At 43.3% G+C, this 19,105-nt stretch overlaps 10 non-coding genes and 1 pseudogene across 10 annotated transcripts; all 11 read left to right on the top strand.

Annotated features, from left to right (window-relative positions):
* The first annotated feature begins 298 nt into the window (after nucleotides 1-298).
* LOC141222946 (U2 spliceosomal RNA) lies at nucleotides 299-489 on the top strand. The gene has a single exon (XR_012290662.1). It is a non-coding gene; the product is annotated as a U2 spliceosomal RNA (small nuclear RNA).
* A 1,115-nt stretch (nucleotides 490-1,604) lies between these two features.
* Nucleotides 1,605-1,795, top strand: LOC141222945 (U2 spliceosomal RNA). Its single transcript, XR_012290661.1, has one exon. It is a non-coding gene; the product is annotated as a U2 spliceosomal RNA (small nuclear RNA).
* A 1,109-nt stretch (nucleotides 1,796-2,904) lies between these two features.
* Nucleotides 2,905-3,095, top strand: LOC141222989 (U2 spliceosomal RNA). Its single transcript, XR_012290703.1, has one exon. It is a non-coding gene; the product is annotated as a U2 spliceosomal RNA (small nuclear RNA).
* Nucleotides 3,096-4,204: 1,109 nt separating this feature from the next.
* LOC141222986 (U2 spliceosomal RNA) lies at nucleotides 4,205-4,395 on the top strand. Its single transcript, XR_012290701.1, has one exon. It is a non-coding gene; the product is annotated as a U2 spliceosomal RNA (small nuclear RNA).
* A 1,115-nt stretch (nucleotides 4,396-5,510) lies between these two features.
* On the top strand, nucleotides 5,511-5,701 carry LOC141222944 (U2 spliceosomal RNA). Its single transcript, XR_012290660.1, has one exon. It is a non-coding gene; the product is annotated as a U2 spliceosomal RNA (small nuclear RNA).
* Nucleotides 5,702-6,817: 1,116 nt separating this feature from the next.
* Nucleotides 6,818-7,008, top strand: LOC141222993 (U2 spliceosomal RNA). Its single transcript, XR_012290707.1, has one exon. It is a non-coding gene; the product is annotated as a U2 spliceosomal RNA (small nuclear RNA).
* Nucleotides 7,009-8,123: 1,115 nt separating this feature from the next.
* Nucleotides 8,124-8,314, top strand: LOC141223008 (U2 spliceosomal RNA). The gene has a single exon (XR_012290721.1). It is a non-coding gene; the product is annotated as a U2 spliceosomal RNA (small nuclear RNA).
* A 1,115-nt stretch (nucleotides 8,315-9,429) lies between these two features.
* Nucleotides 9,430-9,620, top strand: LOC141222992 (U2 spliceosomal RNA). The gene has a single exon (XR_012290706.1). It is a non-coding gene; the product is annotated as a U2 spliceosomal RNA (small nuclear RNA).
* Nucleotides 9,621-16,007: 6,387 nt separating this feature from the next.
* On the top strand, nucleotides 16,008-16,209 carry LOC141223054 (U2 spliceosomal RNA; annotated as a pseudogene).
* A 1,115-nt stretch (nucleotides 16,210-17,324) lies between these two features.
* On the top strand, nucleotides 17,325-17,515 carry LOC141222943 (U2 spliceosomal RNA). The gene has a single exon (XR_012290659.1). It is a non-coding gene; the product is annotated as a U2 spliceosomal RNA (small nuclear RNA).
* A 1,115-nt stretch (nucleotides 17,516-18,630) lies between these two features.
* On the top strand, nucleotides 18,631-18,820 carry LOC141223023 (U2 spliceosomal RNA). Its single transcript, XR_012290735.1, has one exon. It is a non-coding gene; the product is annotated as a U2 spliceosomal RNA (small nuclear RNA).
* The last annotated feature ends 285 nt before the right edge of the window (nucleotides 18,821-19,105 follow it).

Genomic DNA, 19,105 nt, shown 5'->3' with positions numbered 1-19,105 from the left:
TGCTAAGGGTAGACAGCTGCTCGTTCCACCCCACCCCCCGCCTTAATTGGTTCTCCTCCCTTCCAACGGTGTTGAGGCGGGTGGGAACAGCAGGGGGTGAAGGTGCTGTGTTTAAAGAGGTGGAGTTATGCAGATCTAAAACGCGTGGATTGCAGCAGCAGCAAGCCGAAAAGTGCAGGCATGTAAGGGATCTAGAGGTTGACAACATGTCTTCTTAACGGGAGTCCAGGAGCTCATCTCCACAAATGGACTTTTCAGGATCCTTGGGTGGCTCCGTAGTTTGAAACCAATTCTGGTTATCGCTTCTCGGCCTTTTGGCTAAGATCAAGTGTAGTATCTGTTCTTATCAGTTTAATATCTGATACGTCCCCTATCTGGGGACCATATATTAAATGGATTTTTAGAACAGGGAGATGGAAAAAGAGCTTGCTCTGTCCACTCCACGCATTGACCTGGTATTGCAGTATCTCCAGGACCGGTGCACCCCTTCTTTAATGCAGTTTCTAAAATCAGAAAGAATTGAATTCAATGTTTTTTGTTCATTTTGCTTGTTTGTCGGATTTTGGGATGGACTCTTTGGCTTTGCTTTTCTTCTCCTCATTGGATTTTTCATGTTCAAAGTTGCAGAAGCCAGATTACAAGCTCATTTTGGTTCAACTTCAGCAACTGTGCATTGCATTGCCATGTAATGTGATGCAATGCTATCTTTCTAGCTCTCCCTTTTTACTTCCTTTTGGATAAACAGACATATTAGGCAAGCATTTTGGAGCTTTCACCTAAATAACTACAGGTGGTGAGATAAGCTGCACAATATAATTGACCTTTCAGTATATTGTTGCACACACACCATCTATTTAGCAAATGCCCTTGTTATCAACAGCAGCCTTTTAAACTCACCTGAGCTAACAGGTATGTGCGCTGGTTACTCTGCTGCGCTTAAAATTTCTTTTTTGGTTTGCTACAATGCCTTTTCTGAAACGTTGTCTCCTTCTGCTGGAACACTGACTTCTTTCATTTAATGCCTGCAGACTATAAAAGAGAACCCAACCCAAAAAGTTTGGTTGATTAGTCTGTGGCATTCTGTTAAACTGTTGCTTATGGCGGTCTCTGTGAGCTTCTCAGCGACATTCAGCCAGCCAGGTATCCTGCCTGCAGTAGATGGAATGTGGCAATGGAACGCTGGCTGCGCGTGTCATAATAGGCTCTGAGCCTTTATATACCTGTGCACAGCAGCAGCCACCTTCAGTCTGCTGCTGGACAGCCAGCAGCAGCAGCAGCAGGAGAGGTATGTAATCAGGAGCCCTCCTGCTAAGGGTAGACAGCTGCTCGTTCCACCCCACCCCCCGCCTTAATTGGTTCTCCTCCCTTCCAACGGTGTTGAGGCGGGTGGGAACAGCAGGGGGTGAAGGTGCTGTGTTTAAAGAGGTGGAGTTATGCAGATCTAAAACGCGTGGATTGCAGCAGCAGCAAGCCGAAAAGTGCAGGCATGTAAGGGATCTAGAGGTTGACAACATGTCTTCTTAACGGGAGTCCAGGAGCTCATCTCCACAAATGGACTTTTCAGGATCCTTGGGTGGCTCCGTAGTTTGAAACCAATTCTGGTTATCGCTTCTCGGCCTTTTGGCTAAGATCAAGTGTAGTATCTGTTCTTATCAGTTTAATATCTGATACGTCCCCTATCTGGGGACCATATATTAAATGGATTTTTAGAACAGGGAGATGGAAAAAGAGCTTGCTCTGTCCACTCCACGCATTGACCTGGTATTGCAGTATCTCCAGGACCGGTGCACCCCTTCTTTAATGCAGTTTCTAAAATCAGAAAGAATTGAATTCAATGTTTTTTGTTCATTTTGCTTGTTTGTCGGATTTTGGGATGGACTCTTTGGCTTTGCTTTTCTTCTCCTCATTGGATTTTTCATGTTCAAAGTTGCAGAAGCCAGATTACAAGCTCATTTTGGTTCAACTTCAGCAACTGTGCATTGCATTGCCATGTAATGTGATGCAATGCTATCTTTCTAGCTCTCCCTTTTTACTTCCTTTTGGATAAACAGACATATTAGGCAAGCATTTTGGAGCTTTCACCTAAATAACTACAGGTGGTGAGATAAGCTGCACAATATAATTGACCTTTCAGTATATTGTTGCACACACACCATCTATTTAGCAAATGCCCTTGTTATCAACAGCAGCCTTTTAAACTCACCTGAGCTAACAGGTATGTGCGCTGGTTACTCTGCTGCGCTTAAAATTTCTTTTTTGGTTTGCTACAATGCCTTTTCTGAAACGTTGTCTCCTTCTGCTGGAACACTGACTTCTTTCATTTAATGCCTGCAGACTATAAAAGAGAACCCAACCCAAAAAGTTTGGTTGATTAGTCTGTGGCATTCTGTTAAACTGTTGCTTATGGCGGTCTCTGTGAGCTTCTCAGCGACATTCAGCCAGCCAGGTATCCTGCCTGCAGTAGATGGAATGTGGCAATGGAACGCTGGCTGCGCGTGTCATAATAGGCTCTGAGCCTTTATATACCTGTGCACAGCAGCAGCCACCTTCAGTCTGCTGCTGGACAGCCAGCAGCAGCAGGAGAGGTATGTAATCAGGAGCCCTCCTGCTAAGGGTAGACAGCTGCTCGTTCCACCCCACCCCCCGCCTTAATTGGTTCTCCTCCCTTCCAACGGTGTTGAGGCGGGTGGGAACAGCAGGGGGTGAAGGTGCTGTGTTTAAAGAGGTGGAGTTATGCAGATCTAAAACGCGTGGATTGCAGCAGCAGCAAGCCGAAAAGTGCAGGCATGTAAGGGATCTAGAGGTTGACAACATGTCTTCTTAACGGGAGTCCAGGAGCTCATCTCCACAAATGGACTTTTCAGGATCCTTGGGTGGCTCCGTAGTTTGAAACCAATTCTGGTTATCGCTTCTCGGCCTTTTGGCTAAGATCAAGTGTAGTATCTGTTCTTATCAGTTTAATATCTGATACGTCCCCTAACTGGGGACCATATATTAAATGGATTTTTAGAACAGGGAGATGGAAAAAGAGCTTGCTCTGTCCACTCCACGCATTGACCTGGTATTGCAGTATCTCCAGGACCGGTGCACCCCTTCTTTAATGCAGTTTCTAAAATCAGAAAGAATTGAATTCAATGTTTTTTGTTCATTTTGCTTGTTTGTCGGATTTTGGGATGGACTCTTTGGCTTTGCTTTTCTTCTCCTCATTGGATTTTTCATGTTCAAAGTTGCAGAAGCCAGATTACAAGCTCATTTTGGTTCAACTTCAGCAACTGTGCATTGCATTGCCATGTAATGTGATGCAATGCTATCTTTCTAGCTCTCCCTTTTTACTTCCTTTTGGATAAACAGACATATTAGGCAAGCATTTTGGAGCTTTCACCTAAATAACTACAGGTGGTGAGATAAGCTGCACAATATAATTGACCTTTCAGTATATTGTTGCACACACACCATCTATTTAGCAAATGCCCTTGTTATCAACAGCAGCCTTTTAAACTCACCTGAGCTAACAGGTATGTGCGCTGGTTACTCTGCTGCGCTTAAAATTTCTTTTTTGGTTTGCTACAATGCCTTTTCTGAAACGTTGTCTCCTTCTGCTGGAACACTGACTTCTTTCATTTAATGCCTGCAGACTATAAAAGAGAACCCAACCCAAAAAGTTTGGTTGATTAGTCTGTGGCATTCTGTTAAACTGTTGCTTATGGCGGTCTCTGTGAGCTTCTCAGCGACATTCAGCCAGCCAGGTATCCTGCCTGCAGTAGATGGAATGTGGCAATGGAACGCTGGCTGCGCGTGTCATAATAGGCTCTGAGCCTTTATATACCTGTGCACAGCAGCAGCCACCTTCAGTCTGCTGCTGGACAGCCAGCAGCAGCAGGAGAGGTATGTAATCAGGAGCCCTCCTGCTAAGGGTAGACAGCTGCTCGTTCCACCCCACCCCCCGCCTTAATTGGTTCTCCTCCCTTCCAACGGTGTTGAGGCGGGTGGGAACAGCAGGGGGTGAAGGTGCTGTGTTTAAAGAGGTGGAGTTATGCAGATCTAAAACGCGTGGATTGCAGCAGCAGCAAGCCGAAAAGTGCAGGCATGTAAGGGATCTAGAGGTTGACAACATGTCTTCTTAACGGGAGTCCAGGAGCTCATCTCCACAAATGGACTTTTCAGGATCCTTGGGTGGCTCCGTAGTTTGAAACCAATTCTGGTTATCGCTTCTCGGCCTTTTGGCTAAGATCAAGTGTAGTATCTGTTCTTATCAGTTTAATATCTGATACGTCCCCTAACTGGGGACCATATATTAAATGGATTTTTAGAACAGGGAGATGGAAAAAGAGCTTGCTCTGTCCACTCCACGCATTGACCTGGTATTGCAGTATCTCCAGGACCGGTGCACCCCTTCTTTAATGCAGTTTCTAAAATCAGAAAGAATTGAATTCAATGTTTTTTGTTCATTTTGCTTGTTTGTCGGATTTTGGGATGGACTCTTTGGCTTTGCTTTTCTTCTCCTCATTGGATTTTTCATGTTCAAAGTTGCAGAAGCCAGATTACAAGCTCATTTTGGTTCAACTTCAGCAACTGTGCATTGCATTGCCATGTAATGTGATGCAATGCTATCTTTCTAGCTCTCCCTTTTTACTTCCTTTTGGATAAACAGACATATTAGGCAAGCATTTTGGAGCTTTCACCTAAATAACTACAGGTGGTGAGATAAGCTGCACAATATAATTGACCTTTCAGTATATTGTTGCACACACACCATCTATTTAGCAAATGCCCTTGTTATCAACAGCAGCCTTTTAAACTCACCTGAGCTAACAGGTATGTGCGCTGGTTACTCTGCTGCGCTTAAAATTTCTTTTTTGGTTTGCTACAATGCCTTTTCTGAAACGTTGTCTCCTTCTGCTGGAACACTGACTTCTTTCATTTAATGCCTGCAGACTATAAAAGAGAACCCAACCCAAAAAGTTTGGTTGATTAGTCTGTGGCATTCTGTTAAACTGTTGCTTATGGCGGTCTCTGTGAGCTTCTCAGCGACATTCAGCCAGCCAGGTATCCTGCCTGCAGTAGATGGAATGTGGCAATGGAACGCTGGCTGCGCGTGTCATAATAGGCTCTGAGCCTTTATATACCTGTGCACAGCAGCAGCCACCCTCAGTCTGCTGCTGGACAGCCAGCAGCAGCAGCAGCAGGAGAGGTATGTAATCAGGAGCCCTCCTGCTAAGGGTAGACAGCTGCTCGTTCCACCCCACCCCCCGCCTTAATTGGTTCTCCTCCCTTCCAACGGTGTTGAGGCGGGTGGGAACAGCAGGGGGTGAAGGTGCTGTGTTTAAAGAGGTGGAGTTATGCAGATCTAAAACGCGTGGATTGCAGCAGCAGCAAGCCGAAAAGTGCAGGCATGTAAGGGATCTAGAGGTTGACAACATGTCTTCTTAACGGGAGTCCAGGAGCTCATCTCCACAAATGGACTTTTCAGGATCCTTGGGTGGCTCCGTAGTTTGAAACCAATTCTGGTTATCGCTTCTCGGCCTTTTGGCTAAGATCAAGTGTAGTATCTGTTCTTATCAGTTTAATATCTGATACGTCCCCTATCTGGGGACCATATATTAAATGGATTTTTAGAACAGGGAGATGGAAAAAGAGCTTGCTCTGTCCACTCCACGCATTGACCTGGTATTGCAGTATCTCCAGGACCGGTGCACCCCTTCTTTAATGCAGTTTCTAAAATCAGAAAGAATTGAATTCAATGTTTTTTGTTCATTTTGCTTGTTTGTCGGATTTTGGGATGGACTCTTTGGCTTTGCTTTTCTTCTCCTCATTGGATTTTTCATGTTCAAAGTTGCAGAAGCCAGATTACAAGCTCATTTTGGTTCAACTTCAGCAACTGTGCATTGCATTGCCATGTAATGTGATGCAATGCTATCTTTCTAGCTCTCCCTTTTTACTTCCTTTTGGATAAACAGACATATTAGGCAAGCATTTTGGAGCTTTCACCTAAATAACTACAGGTGGTGAGATAAGCTGCACAATATAATTGACCTTTCAGTATATTGTTGCACACACACCATCTATTTAGCAAATGCCCTTGTTATCAACAGCAGCCTTTTAAACTCACCTGAGCTAACAGGTATGTGCGCTGGTTACTCTGCTGCGCTTAAAATTTCTTTTTTGGTTTGCTACAATGCCTTTTCTGAAACGTTGTCTCCTTCTGCTGGAACACTGACTTCTTTCATTTAATGCCTGCAGACTATAAAAGAGAACCCAACCCAAAAAAGTTTTGTTGATTAGTCTGTGGCATTCTGTTAAACTGTTGCTTATGGCGGTCTCTGTGAGCTTCTCAGCGACATTCAGCCAGCCAGGTATCCTGCCTGCAGTAGATGGAATGTGGCAATGGAACGCTGGCTGCGCGTGTCATAATAGGCTCTGAGCCTTTATATACCTGTGCACAGCAGCAGCCACCTTCAGTCTGCTGCTGGACAGCCAGCAGCAGCAGCAGCAGGAGAGGTATGTAATCAGGAGCCCTCCTGCTAAGGGTAGACAGCTGCTCGTTCCACCCCACCCCCCGCCTTAATTGGTTCTCCTCCCTTCCAACGGTGTTGAGGCGGGTGGGAACAGCAGGGGGTGAAGGTGCTGTGTTTAAAGAGGTGGAGTTATGCAGATCTAAAACGCGTGGATTGCAGCAGCAGCAAGCCGAAAAGTGCAGGCATGTAAGGGATCTAGAGGTTGACAACATGTCTTCTTAACGGGAGTCCAGGAGCTCATCTCCACAAATGGACTTTTCAGGATCCTTGGGTGGCTCCGTAGTTTGAAACCAATTCTGGTTATCGCTTCTCAGCCTTTTGGCTAAGATCAAGTGTAGTATCTGTTCTTATCAGTTTAATATCTGATACGTCCCCTATCTGGGGACCATATATTAAATGGATTTTTAGAACAGGGAGATGGAAAAAGAGCTTGCTCTGTCCACTCCACGCATTGACCTGGTATTGCAGTATCTCCAGGACCGGTGCACCCCTTCTTTAATGCAGTTTCTAAAATCAGAAAGAATTGAATTCAATGTTTTTTGTTCATTTTGCTTGTTTGTCGGATTTTGGGATGGACTCTTTGGCTTTGCTTTTCTTCTCCTCATTGGATTTTTCATGTTCAAAGTTGCAGAAGCCAGATTACAAGCTCATTTTGGTTCAACTTCAGCAACTGTGCATTGCATTGCCATGTAATGTGAAGCAATGCTATCTTTCTAGCTCTCCCTTTTTACTTCCTTTTGGATAAACAGACATATTAGGCAAGCATTTTGGAGCTTTCACCTAAATAACTACAGGTGGTGAGATAAGCTGCACAATATAATTGACCTTTCAGTATATTGTTGCACACACACCATCTATTTAGCAAATGCCCTTGTTATCAACAGCAGCCTTTTAAACTCACCTGAGCTAACAGGTATGTGCGCTGGTTACTCTGCTGCGCTTAAAATTTCTTTTTTGGTTTGCTACAATGCCTTTTCTGAAACGTTGTCTCCTTCTGCTGGAACACTGACTTCTTTCATTTAATGCCTGCAGACTATAAAAGAGAACCCAACCCAAAAAGTTTGGTTGATTAGTCTGTGGCATTCTGTTAAACTGTTGCTTATGGCGGTCTCTGTGAGCTTCTCAGCGACATTCAGCCAGCCAGGTATCCTGCCTGCAGTAGATGGAATGTGGCAATGGAACGCTGGCTGCGCGTGTCATAATAGGCTCTGAGCCTTTATATACCTGTGCACAGCAGCAGCCACCTTCAGTCTGCTGCTGGACAGCCAGCAGCAGCAGCAGCAGGAGAGGTATGTAATCAGGAGCCCTCCTGCTAAGGGTAGACAGCTGCTCGTTCCACCCCACCCCCCGCCTTAATTGGTTCTCCTCCCTTCCAACGGTGTTGAGGCGGGTGGGAACAGCAGGGGGTGAAGGTGCTGTGTTTAAAGAGGTGGAGTTATGCAGATCTAAAACGCGTGGATTGCAGCAGCAGCAAGCCGAAAAGTGCAGGCATGTAAGGGATCTAGAGGTTGACAACATGTCTTCTTAACGGGAGTCCAGGAGCTCATCTCCACAAATGGACTTTTCAGGATCCTTGGGTGGCTCCGTAGTTTGAAACCAATTCTGGTTATCGCTTCTCAGCCTTTTGGCTAAGATCAAGTGTAGTATCTGTTCTTATCAGTTTAATATCTGATACGTCCCCTATCTGGGGACCATATATTAAATGGATTTTTAGAACAGGGAGATGGAAAAAGAGCTTGCTCTGTCCACTCCACGCATTGACCTGGTATTGCAGTAGCTCCAGGACCGGTGCACCCCTTCTTTAATGCAGTTTCTAAAATCAGAAAGAATTGAATTCAATGTTTTTTGTTCATTTTGCTTGTTTGTCGGATTTTGGGATGGACTCTTTGGCTTTGCTTTTCTTCTCCTCATTGGATTTTTCATGTTCAAAGTTGCAGAAGCCAGATTACAAGCTCATTTTGGTTCAACTTCAGCAACTGTGCATTGCATTGCCATGTAATGTGAAGCAATGCTATCTTTCTAGCTCTCCCTTTTTACTTCCTTTTGGATAAACAGACATATTAGGCAAGCATTTTGGAGCTTTCACCTAAATAACTACAGGTGGTGAGATAAGCTGCACAATATAATTGACCTTTCAGTATATTGTTGCACACACACCATCTATTTAGCAAATGCCCTTGTTATCAACAGCAGCCTTTTAAACTCACCTGAGCTAACAGGTATGTGCGCTGGTTACTCTGCTGCGCTTAAAATTTCTTTTTTGGTTTGCTACAATGCCTTTTCTGAAACGTTGTCTCCTTCTGCTGGAACACTGACTTCTTTCATTTAATGCCTGCAGACTATAAAAGAGAACCCAACCCAAAAAGTTTGGTTGATTAGTCTGTGGCATTCTGTTAAACTGTTGCTTATGGCGGTCTCTGTGAGCTTCTCAGCGACATTCAGCCAGCCAGGTATCCTGCCTGCAGTAGATGGAATGTGGCAATGGAACGCTGGCTGCGCATGTCATAATAGGCTCTGAGCCTTTATATACCTGTGCACAGCAGCAGCCACCTTCAGTCTGCTGCTGGACAGCCAGCAGCAGCAGCAGCAGGAGAGGTATGTAATCAGGAGCCCTCCTGCTAAGGGTAGACAGCTGCTCGTTCCACCCCACCCCCCGCCTTAATTGGTTCTCCTCCCTTCCAACGGTGTTGAGGCGGGTGGGAACAGCAGGGGGTGAAGGTGCTGTGTTTAAAGAGGTGGAGTTATGCAGATCTAAAACGCGTGGATTGCAGCAGCAGCAAGCCGAAAAGTGCAGGCATGTAAGGGATCTAGAGGTTGACAACATGTCTTCTTAACGGGAGTCCAGGAGCTCATCTCCACAAATGGACTTTTCAGGATCCTTGGGTGGCTCCGTAGGTTGAAACCAATTCTGGTTATCGCTTCTCAGCCTTTTGGCTAAGATCAAGTGTAGTATCTGTTCTTATCAGTTTAATATCTGATACGTCCCCTATCTGGGGACCATATATTAAATGGATTTTTAGAACAGGGAGATGGAAAAAGAGCTTGCTCTGTCCACTCCACGCATTGACCTGGTATTGCAGTATCTCCAGGACCGGTGCACCCCTTCTTTAATGCAGTTTCTAAAATCAGAAAGAATTGAATTCAATGTTTTTTGTTCATTTTGCTTGTTTGTCGGATTTTGGGATGGACTCTTTGGCTTTGCTTTTCTTCTCCTCATTGGATTTTTCATGTTCAAAGTTGCAGAAGCCAGATTACAAGCTCATTTTGGTTCAACTTCAGCAACTGTGCATTGCATTGCCATGTAATGTGAAGCAATGCTATCTTTCTAGCTCTCCCTTTTTACTTCCTTTTGGATAAACAGACATATTAGGCAAGCATTTTGGAGCTTTCACCTAAATAACTACAGGTGGTGAGATAAGCTGCACAATATAATTGACCTTTCAGTATATTGTTGCACACACACCATCTATTTAGCAAATGCCCTTGTTATCAACAGCAGCCTTTTAAACTCACCTGAGCTAACAGGTATGTGCGCTGGTTACTCTGCTGCGCTTAAAATTTCTTTTTTGGTTTGCTACAATGCCTTTTCTGAAACGTTGTCTCCTTCTGCTGGAACACTGACTTCTTTCATTTAATGCCTGCAGACTATAAAAGAGAACCCAACCCAAAAAGTTTGGTTGATTAGTCTGTGGCATTCTGTTAAACTGTTGCTTATGGCGGTCTCTGTGAGCTTCTCAGCGACATTCAGCCAGCCAGGTATCCTGCCTGCAGTAGATGGAATGTGGCAATGGAACGCTGGCTGCGCGTGTCATAATAGGCTCTGAGCCTTTATATACCTGTGCACAGCAGCAGCCACCTTCAGTCTGCTGCTGGACAGCCAGCAGCAGCAGCAGCAGGAAAGGTATGTAATCAGGAGCCCTCCTGCTAAGGGTAGACAGCTGCTCGTTCCACCCCACCCCCCGCCTTAATTGGTTCTCCTCCCTTCCAACGGTGTTGAGGCGGGTGGGAACAGCAGGGGGTGAAGGTGCTGTGTTTAAAGAGGTGGAGTTATGCAGATCTAAAACGCGTGGATTGCAGCAGCAGCAAGCCGAAAAGTGCAGGCATGTAAGGGATCTAGAGGTTGACAACATGTCTTCTTAACGGGAGTCCAGGAGCTCATCTCCACAAATGGACTTTTCAGGATCCTTGGGTGGCTCCGTAGTTTGAAACCAATTCTGGTTATCGCTTCTCGGCCTTTTGGCTGAGACCAAGTGCTTCACAGCAGGAGGTTTCAGTTGAAGGGCACTCAGGTACCCCTCTCCTTGGCCTGGCAGGATCGTCCACTTCGGTGGGCTTCACCTGCCTGCTGCTATTAGGGAGAGGGATTAGTCCTAGGGTAACGGGCAGCGATCCCCCAGCCTTCAGGTGCTTTATCTCAAAGCTCTGAAGGCGCAGATTGCAGGCGGTTGCAATTTGCATTTTGTTGCGCCATACCATGGAGGTTGACCCCAACCTCGTGCCTCTATATGCGAGGCTTAAGAACACCATAAGGGTCCGCTTTACGGCTGGTGGTTCCGATATGCGGAATCTGGGATATGTAGTCCAGGACGTGCTTGAGAAACTGCTCCACGTCAGAACCAACGAAATCCTTTCTATCCAGGATTATCCTCGACGTGGAGATTATGATGTAACCTTTACTGGCGAAGGTATTTTCAAAGATGTTTTGTCCAGAGTTAAGTCGGTAGAAAATAGCCCTGGTCTAAAAGGGATTCAGATCATCGAGCACGTCCTGGATGAGGTAAAGATGGTGGTTGTGAAAATCTTCTCACCCTTCATAACAGCACCAGAGGTTATTTCCTTTTTGTCAGTTTATTTTAAAAGTGTGAAATTGATTGGGAAAGTGTTGAATGAGTTTAACATCTGGACCTCAAAATGGAAGTTTTTAGTAAAATGTGAAAGAGACCCTAAATTCCCTGGAGGTGTGAGACTTCCTCCAGCTCGATTTAAAATAGGGCAAACTAATGGGGATTTTTTTTTCTCAGGAATGCCACTTTTCTGTAGGTATTGTGGTCTCTATGGGCACTCTAAGGATAGTTGTGGTGCCACTTGTAGAAATTGTGCCAGTACTGAACATGACACAAAGGAGTGCCCAAATGAAAAAAAATGCTCTTTTTGTCGGACACCTGGTCATTTCTATTTTTCTTGCCCTCACAGGTTCAGAGAGGATGAACAAAAACAAAAGGAGAAGTCCAAGACATCCGGGAATGGACGGGCCAATCAGACCACCCCTCAGGAGGAGGAACAGCAACCTGGAGCCTCGGGAGGTGATAAGGGCGCTTCGACTAGTAACAATCCCTCCGAGTCAATGACAGGTAACTCACAGGAGCCCAGGAGCTGGCTGAAAGACCATAAGGAGGCTAAAAGGAAGGCTGAGAAAGATCATAAAGGGGCGGTCGGTAAGGCCAAAAAAGAACGCCAAAAGGCTGACACCGAGCCCAAAATTCCCACTGGGTCTCACGAGAGCGAGGGCGGTACGTGGCATTTGGTGAGGTCTCATAATAAGAAAAAGAATGGTTCCGTGGAGGTGGCTATTAGGGAGGAGATGGATACATCCCCTCACGGGGGTGTAGACTCTGGAATCCCGAGGTCCCGGGGCTCTGCTGCCCCAGGTGGGGCCCCGAACCTGGCTGCCTCCGGGGACTCTGAGGCTCCGCCATGTGCGCAGCCTGCCCCTGTGTTACGACCCTCTGCGGGTCAGCAGGGGAGTGCGGAGCCTCTCGGAGACCCACCTGACGAGGACCTAAATGGTCAGCCTATGGAGACCCAGTGTAACCTTTCTCACAATATCCTTCCGAGCTACACCCCAGTAGCGTCGGGTCTTAATTTAAGTGAATGTTCCTTCTCCGATGATGAAGACTCTTTGATAACGGTGGATTCAGAAGAGGGCGTTGGTGAAAGTCCAAGTGGTCTGATCCGTCCATCGGATAGGTAAAGTCCAGTTTTTGTTTCTTCCTAACCATTTGTTATGATGGCTGACATTGGTGGTGTTTCCCTCAATGTGAGAGGCATAGGATCCAAGACCAGAAGAGCTACTGTTTTACATTTTTTAACCTGTTTTACAGCTTCTGTTTTCTTTTTACAAGAATGTCATATCCCTCATAAGATTTCTTACAAAAAATATAAGGAAGAGTGGAAACATGGTCCATCGGTCTGGTCTGGATCAAATGCAACCGGATCAGCCGGGGTAGCTATACTTTTTAAGGGAAATGTGTCTATTGATTTTATCCAAGATATTTTACCGGGTCGTATTCTTTTAGTTAAGGCTTTTATTGATGGGACAAGATGGCAGTTTTTAAATTTTTATGGGTCACCTGATAAAAATGAAAGGGCTGATATGCTGGAAATTTTACCTTTATTTATTAACATTTCTGAACCTTTTATCCTGGCAGGTGATTTTAATTGTATTTTAAAAGGCGAAAGCCGACGCTCCGGTTCCGTGAGTAGAAATTATGACAAAACGTCTGGAATGTTAAGCAATATTATAAATGATTGTAAATTAACTGATGTGTATAAAGAATGTAACAAGGATAGCCCTATAGACGCTGGTTTCACCTGGAGCAATTCTACATGTAGCTCCAGGATAGATTTTGTTTTAGGTTCAGAAAAAATACTGCCAGTGAAATGTGAAGTTTTAACTAATATTCTCTCAGATCACAAGGTTTTATCTTTTAGAGTGAGGATTAATGGAAAGAAGAAATGTGGTAAGAAATCTTGGAAATTGAATGTGTCCCTTTTAAAAGATCCACAAATTTTATCGGATTTTATTGAGTTTTATGTAAACTGTAGAAAAAGGAAAAACCCCAATATTTCTTTTAGCTCCTGGTGGGATAGAATGAAAATAAGCATTAAAGATTTCTTTATAAAGAAAAGCATACAAAAAGCTAAAGAAAAGTTTGAGATCTATAATTTTCTTAATATCAGGTTACAGACATTGTACAAATTCAAAGACAATGGTCTGGATGTAGGTAATGATATATTGAGTCTTAAAGGAGAAATTTCAAAGTGGTTGGAACAAAAAGGAAAAGAACTGATTTTTCGTTCAAAGGTAAAACACGTAGAAGAGGATGAGACTTGTTCCAGGTATTTTTTTAAGAAAAACAAACAGGCGAAAACAATAATTGATAACATAGATGGAGATAATAATATCAACGTTATATTGGATAAGGTAAATGTCTATTTTAATGATCTTTTTAATGTAAAAACTGTAGACCATGATTTAATACACACTTTCCTGGGGGAGATCAAGTCCACCCTAGATGCTGATGCCCAAAGTTTTTTATCCCAACCTCTATGTGAGGAAGAGATTTTAGAAACCATGAAGAGTTTTAAAAATGGTAAAGTGCCCGGCCCTGATGGTATCCCCATAGAGTTTTATATAAGTTTTTATGATATTTTAAAAGATGATTTGTTTAATTTGTTTTCCGAAGTTTTTAATAATAAGGTTTTACTCAACTCATGGAAGAAAGGTGAGGTATCACTACTATACAAAAAAGGTGACAAAACGGATCTTAAAAACTGGAGGCCGATAACTCTTTTAAATAGTGATTACAAAATTATGGCTAAGATCTGTGCAAATCGGTTGAAAAAAGTGATACATAAAGTAATTCATGCAAATCAGGTATGCGGGGTACCTGGGCGTAGTATCTGGGACAATTTAAACCTGGTGAAAGATTGTATTGAAGATGTAAAAACCAGAAAGACAAAGATGTCAATCCTAGCGGTGGATTTTGAGAAAGCTTTTGACCGCGTGTCTCATTTTTATCTTTTTAAAGTTTTAGAAAAAATGGGCATTCCGGGTGGGTTTTTATTGTCTCTTAAAGCTTTTTATAATGATTGTACGAGTAAGATTTTAGTTAATGGTTTTAAAACAAAAGAGGTAGTTTTAAAATCAGGGGTGAAGCAGGGTTGCCCTTTGTCCCCCCTGCTTTTTATATGTGCTATAGAACCCCTTTTATGTACAATACGCCGGGATAAGCAAATATGTGGAGTACCCTTACCCGGAGGGAACGGTCTACAAGTTAAAGTTGTAAGCTATATGGATGATGTAGCAGTGTTTGGATGTGATGTACCTTCAATACAAAAAACGATAAGCCAAATTCAGTTTTTTTGTACAGTTTCCGGTTTTAAAATTAATCTTACTAAATGTAATATTTTAAATGTCGGGGGGATGAGTTTACATGATGTACCAATTGCAGTTGCAGATTCCATTACTATTTTAGGTGTTTCTTTTAATGAATCTAATAATGGTTTTAATAGCTGGGATGCGGCAGCACAGAAAATTAATCAGAAAATCTGCATGTGGAATATGAGAAAGCTGTCAATGGAAGGTAAAGTTCTGATTGTAAAAATGGTGATATTACCTATCCTGTTATATCTTAGTTTGGTGTTCCCCCCTCCTACAAATTTGTTGAAACGAATTACAAAAGTATGTTTTACCTTTTTTTGGGGCTCAAAAATGGAGAAACTCAAAAGAGAAATTGTGACAAAGCCAAAGGTTAAAGGTGGGAAAGATTTCCCTGTTTTAGATAAGTTTCTTTTAATACATTTTTTCTGTTTCTGTTTTAAAACCCTTTTTAAAGATAATTACCTTTCCTATTTTATGCGTTTTAACACTGGTTTTCTCATGAGAAGGTTTGGTTGGTTTGAAACAGTTTTATCCTCTCCTTATGCTTTTAACCTACCTGCACATTATGAGATTTTAAAGAAAATTATTCTTGATTTTAATTTGAATAAGAAACAGACAGGGGATCTATGTAACAGCAAGACACTACTCAAACAAATTAGTACTGATGTGACGTTGTGTGATATTGAACGTTATGATGATGACAAAACTGTACACATATGGAAAATGATTAACGCCCCTTATCTTTTTAATGTACAGAAAGACATGTCTTGGAGCTGCGCACACCACTGTCTTCCTTGCCGGGCATTCCAGTACAGAAGAGGTTTTGTGAGGTCTGCCATCTGCCCAAGAGAAGGTTGTCAAGAAGAAGAGACAGTGAAGCATCTTTTATGGACTTGTGCTTTTGCTAAAGAGTTCTGGAGAAGATTAATCCCCCTGCTGGAGAAAATGGTGGACCTCAAGGACTTTAATTTTGCATCAGTGTTATATGGTCTTCTGGAATGCCCAACAATGGACCAAAAAATAATGGCGTGGAAGACAGTGAATTGTGCCAAGATAGCGCTCTGGAATGCTAGAAATATTGCTGTTTTTAAACATGAAATGTTACCAGTAGATGATGTTTTAGCCTTTTGTAAAAGTGAAATGTACATATACTATTTATTGGACAGGAAAAAGAATGTAACATTGGCAGGCAAATGGCTTTTTAACCTATGGAATATTTGAAGTCTTGTAAAATTTGCTGTGATGGAATTTTTATTTTTCTTTGAAGTCCCGAAAGTGTAATGTGGATGTAATGGTTTTATTTCTGTAATTTGTTAAATTTTAAATAAACGGTTTTTATCCCCATGTGGGGGATAGCCAAATTAAAAAAAAAAAAAATCTGTTCTTATCAGTTTAATATCTGATACGTCCCCTATCTGGGGACCATATATTAAATGGATTTTTAGAACAGGGAGATGGAAAAAGAGCTTGCTCTGTCCACTCCACGCATTGACCTGGTATTGCAGTATCTCCAGGACCGGTGCACCCCTTCTTTAATGCAGTTTCTAAAATCAGAAAGAATTGAATTCAATGTTTTTTGTTCATTTTGCTTGTTTGTCGGATTTTGGGATGGACTCTTTGGCTTTGCTTTTCTTCTCCTCATTGGATTTTTCATGTTCAAAGTTGCAGAAGCCAGATTACAAGCTCATTTTGGTTCAACTTCAGCAACTGTGCATTGCATTGCCATGTAATGTGATGCAATGCTATCTTTCTAGCTCTCCCTTTTTACTTCCTTTTGGATAAACAGACATATTAGGCAAGCATTTTGGAGCTTTCACCTAAATAACTACAGGTGGTGAGATAAGCTGCACAATATAATTGACCTTTCAGTATATTGTTGCACACACACCATCTATTTAGCAAATGCCCTTGTTATCAACAGCAGCCTTTTAAACTCACCTGAGCTAACAGGTATGTGCGCTGGTTACTCTGCTGCGCTTAAAATTTCTTTTTTGGTTTGCTACAATGCCTTTTCTGAAACGTTGTCTCCTTCTGCTGTAACACTGACTTCTTTCATTTAATGCCTGCAGACTATAAAAGAGAACCCAACCCAAAAAGTTTGGTTGATTAGTCTGTGGCATTCTGTTAAACTGTTGCTTATGGCGGTCTCTGTGAGCTTCTCAGCGACATTCAGCCAGCCAGGTATCCTGCCTGCAGTAGATGGAATGTGGCAATGGAACGCTGGCTGCGCGTGTCATAATAGGCTCTGAGCCTTTATATACCTGTGCACAGCAGCAGCCACCTTCAGTCTGCTGCTGGACAGCCAGCAGCAGCAGCAGCAGGAGAGGTATGTAATCAGGAGCCCTCCTGCTAAGGGTAGACAGCTGCTCGTTCCACCCCACCCCCCGCCTTAATTGGTTCTCCTCCCTTCCAACGGTGTTGAGGCGGGTGGGAACAGCAGGGGGTGAAGGTGCTGTGTTTAAAGAGGTGGAGTTATGCAGATCTAAAACGCGTGGATTGCAGCAGCAGCAAGCCGAAAAGTGCAGGCATGTAAGGGATCTAGAGGTTGACAACATGTCTTCTTAACGGGAGTCCAGGAGCTCATCTCCACAAATGGACTTTTCAGGATCCTTGGGTGGCTCCGTAGTTTGAAACCAATTCTGGTTATCGCTTCTCGGCCTTTTGGCTAAGATCAAGTGTAGTATCTGTTCTTATCAGTTTAATATCTGATACGTCCCCTATCTGGGGACCATATATTAAATGGATTTTTAGAACAGGGAGATGGAAAAAGAGCTTGCTCTGTCCACTCCACGCATTGACCTGGTATTGCAGTATCTCCAGGACCGGTGCACCCCTTCTTTAATGCAGTTTCTAAAATCAGAAAGAATTGAATTCAATGTTTTTTGTTCATTTTGCTTGTTTGTCGGATTTTGGGATGGACTCTTTGGCTTTGCTTTTCTTCTCCTCATTGGATTTTTCATGTTCAAAGTTGCAGAAGCCAGATTACAAGCTCATTTTGGTTCAACTTCAGCAACTGTGCATTGCATTGCCATGTAATGTGATGCAATGCTATCTTTCTAGCTCTCCCTTTTTACTTCCTTTTGGATAAACAGACATATTAGGCAAGCATTTTGGAGCTTTCACCTAAATAACTACAGGTGGTGAGATAAGCTGCACAATATAATTGACCTTTCAGTATATTGTTGCACACACACCATCTATTTAGCAAATGCCCTTGTTATCAACAGCAGCCTTTTAAACTCACCTGAGCTAACAGGTATGTGCGCTGGTTACTCTGCTGCGCTTAAAATTTCTTTTTTGGTTTGCTACAATGCCTTTTCTGAAACGTTGTCTCCTTCTGCTGGAACACTGACTTCTTTCATTTAATGCCTGCAGACTATAAAAGAGAACCCAACCCAAAAAGTTTGGTTGATTAGTCTGTGGCATTCTGTTAAACTGTTGCTTATGGCGGTCTCTGTGAGCTTCTCAGCGACATTCAGCCAGCCAGGTATCCTGCCTGCAGTAGATGGAATGTGGCAATGGAACGCTGGCTGCGCGTGTCATAATAGGCTCTGAGCCTTTATATACCTGTGCACAGCAGCAGCCACCATCAGTCTGCTGCTGGACAGCCAGCAGCAGCAGCAGCAGGAGAGGTATGTAATCAGGAGCCCTCCTGCTAAGGGTAGACATCTGCTCGTTCCACCCCACCCCCCGCCTTAATTGGTTCTCCTCCCTTCCAACGGTGTTGAGGCGGGTGGGAACAGCAGGGGGTGAAGGTGCTGTGTTTAAAGAGGTGGAGTTATGCAGATCTAAAACGCGTGGATTGCAGCAGCAGCAAGCCGAAAAGTGCAGGCATGTAAGGGATCTAGAGGTTGACAACATGTCTTCTTAACGGGAGTCCAGGAGCTCATCTCCACAAATGGACTTTTCAGGATCCTTGGGTGGCTCCGTAGTTTGAAACCAATTCTGGTTATCGCTTCTCGGCCTTTTGGCTAAGATCAAGTGTAGTATCTGTTCTTATCAGTTTAATATCTGATACGTCCCCTATCTGGGGACCATATACTAAATGGATTTTAGAACAGGGAGATGGAAAAAGAGCTTGCTCTGTGCACTCCACGCATTGACCTGGTATTGCAGTATCTCCAGGACCGGTGCACCCCTTCTTTAATGCAGTTTCTAAAATCAGAAAGAATTGAATTCAATGTTTTTTGTTCATTTTGCTTGTTTGTCGGATTTTGGGATGGACTCTTTGGCTTTGCTTTTCTTCTCCTCATTGGATTTTTCATGTTCAAAGTTGCAGAAGCCAGATTACAAGCTCATTTTGGTTCAACTTCAGCAACTGTGCATTGCATTGCCATGTAATGTGATGCAATGCTATCTTTCTAGCTCTCCCTTTTTACTTCCTTTTGGATAAACAGACATATTAGGCAAGCATTTTGGAGCTTTC

This window comes from Phyllobates terribilis, unplaced genomic scaffold (genome assembly GCF_046119375.1).
Source record: "Phyllobates terribilis strain yellow unplaced genomic scaffold, ASM4611937v1 Scaffold_366__1_contigs__length_1906876, whole genome shotgun sequence".
Lineage (NCBI taxonomy): Eukaryota > Metazoa > Chordata > Amphibia > Anura > Dendrobatidae > Phyllobates > Phyllobates terribilis.
Note: the sequence above shows the minus strand (reverse complement) of the source record. Positions and strands in the feature narration are given on the sequence as shown.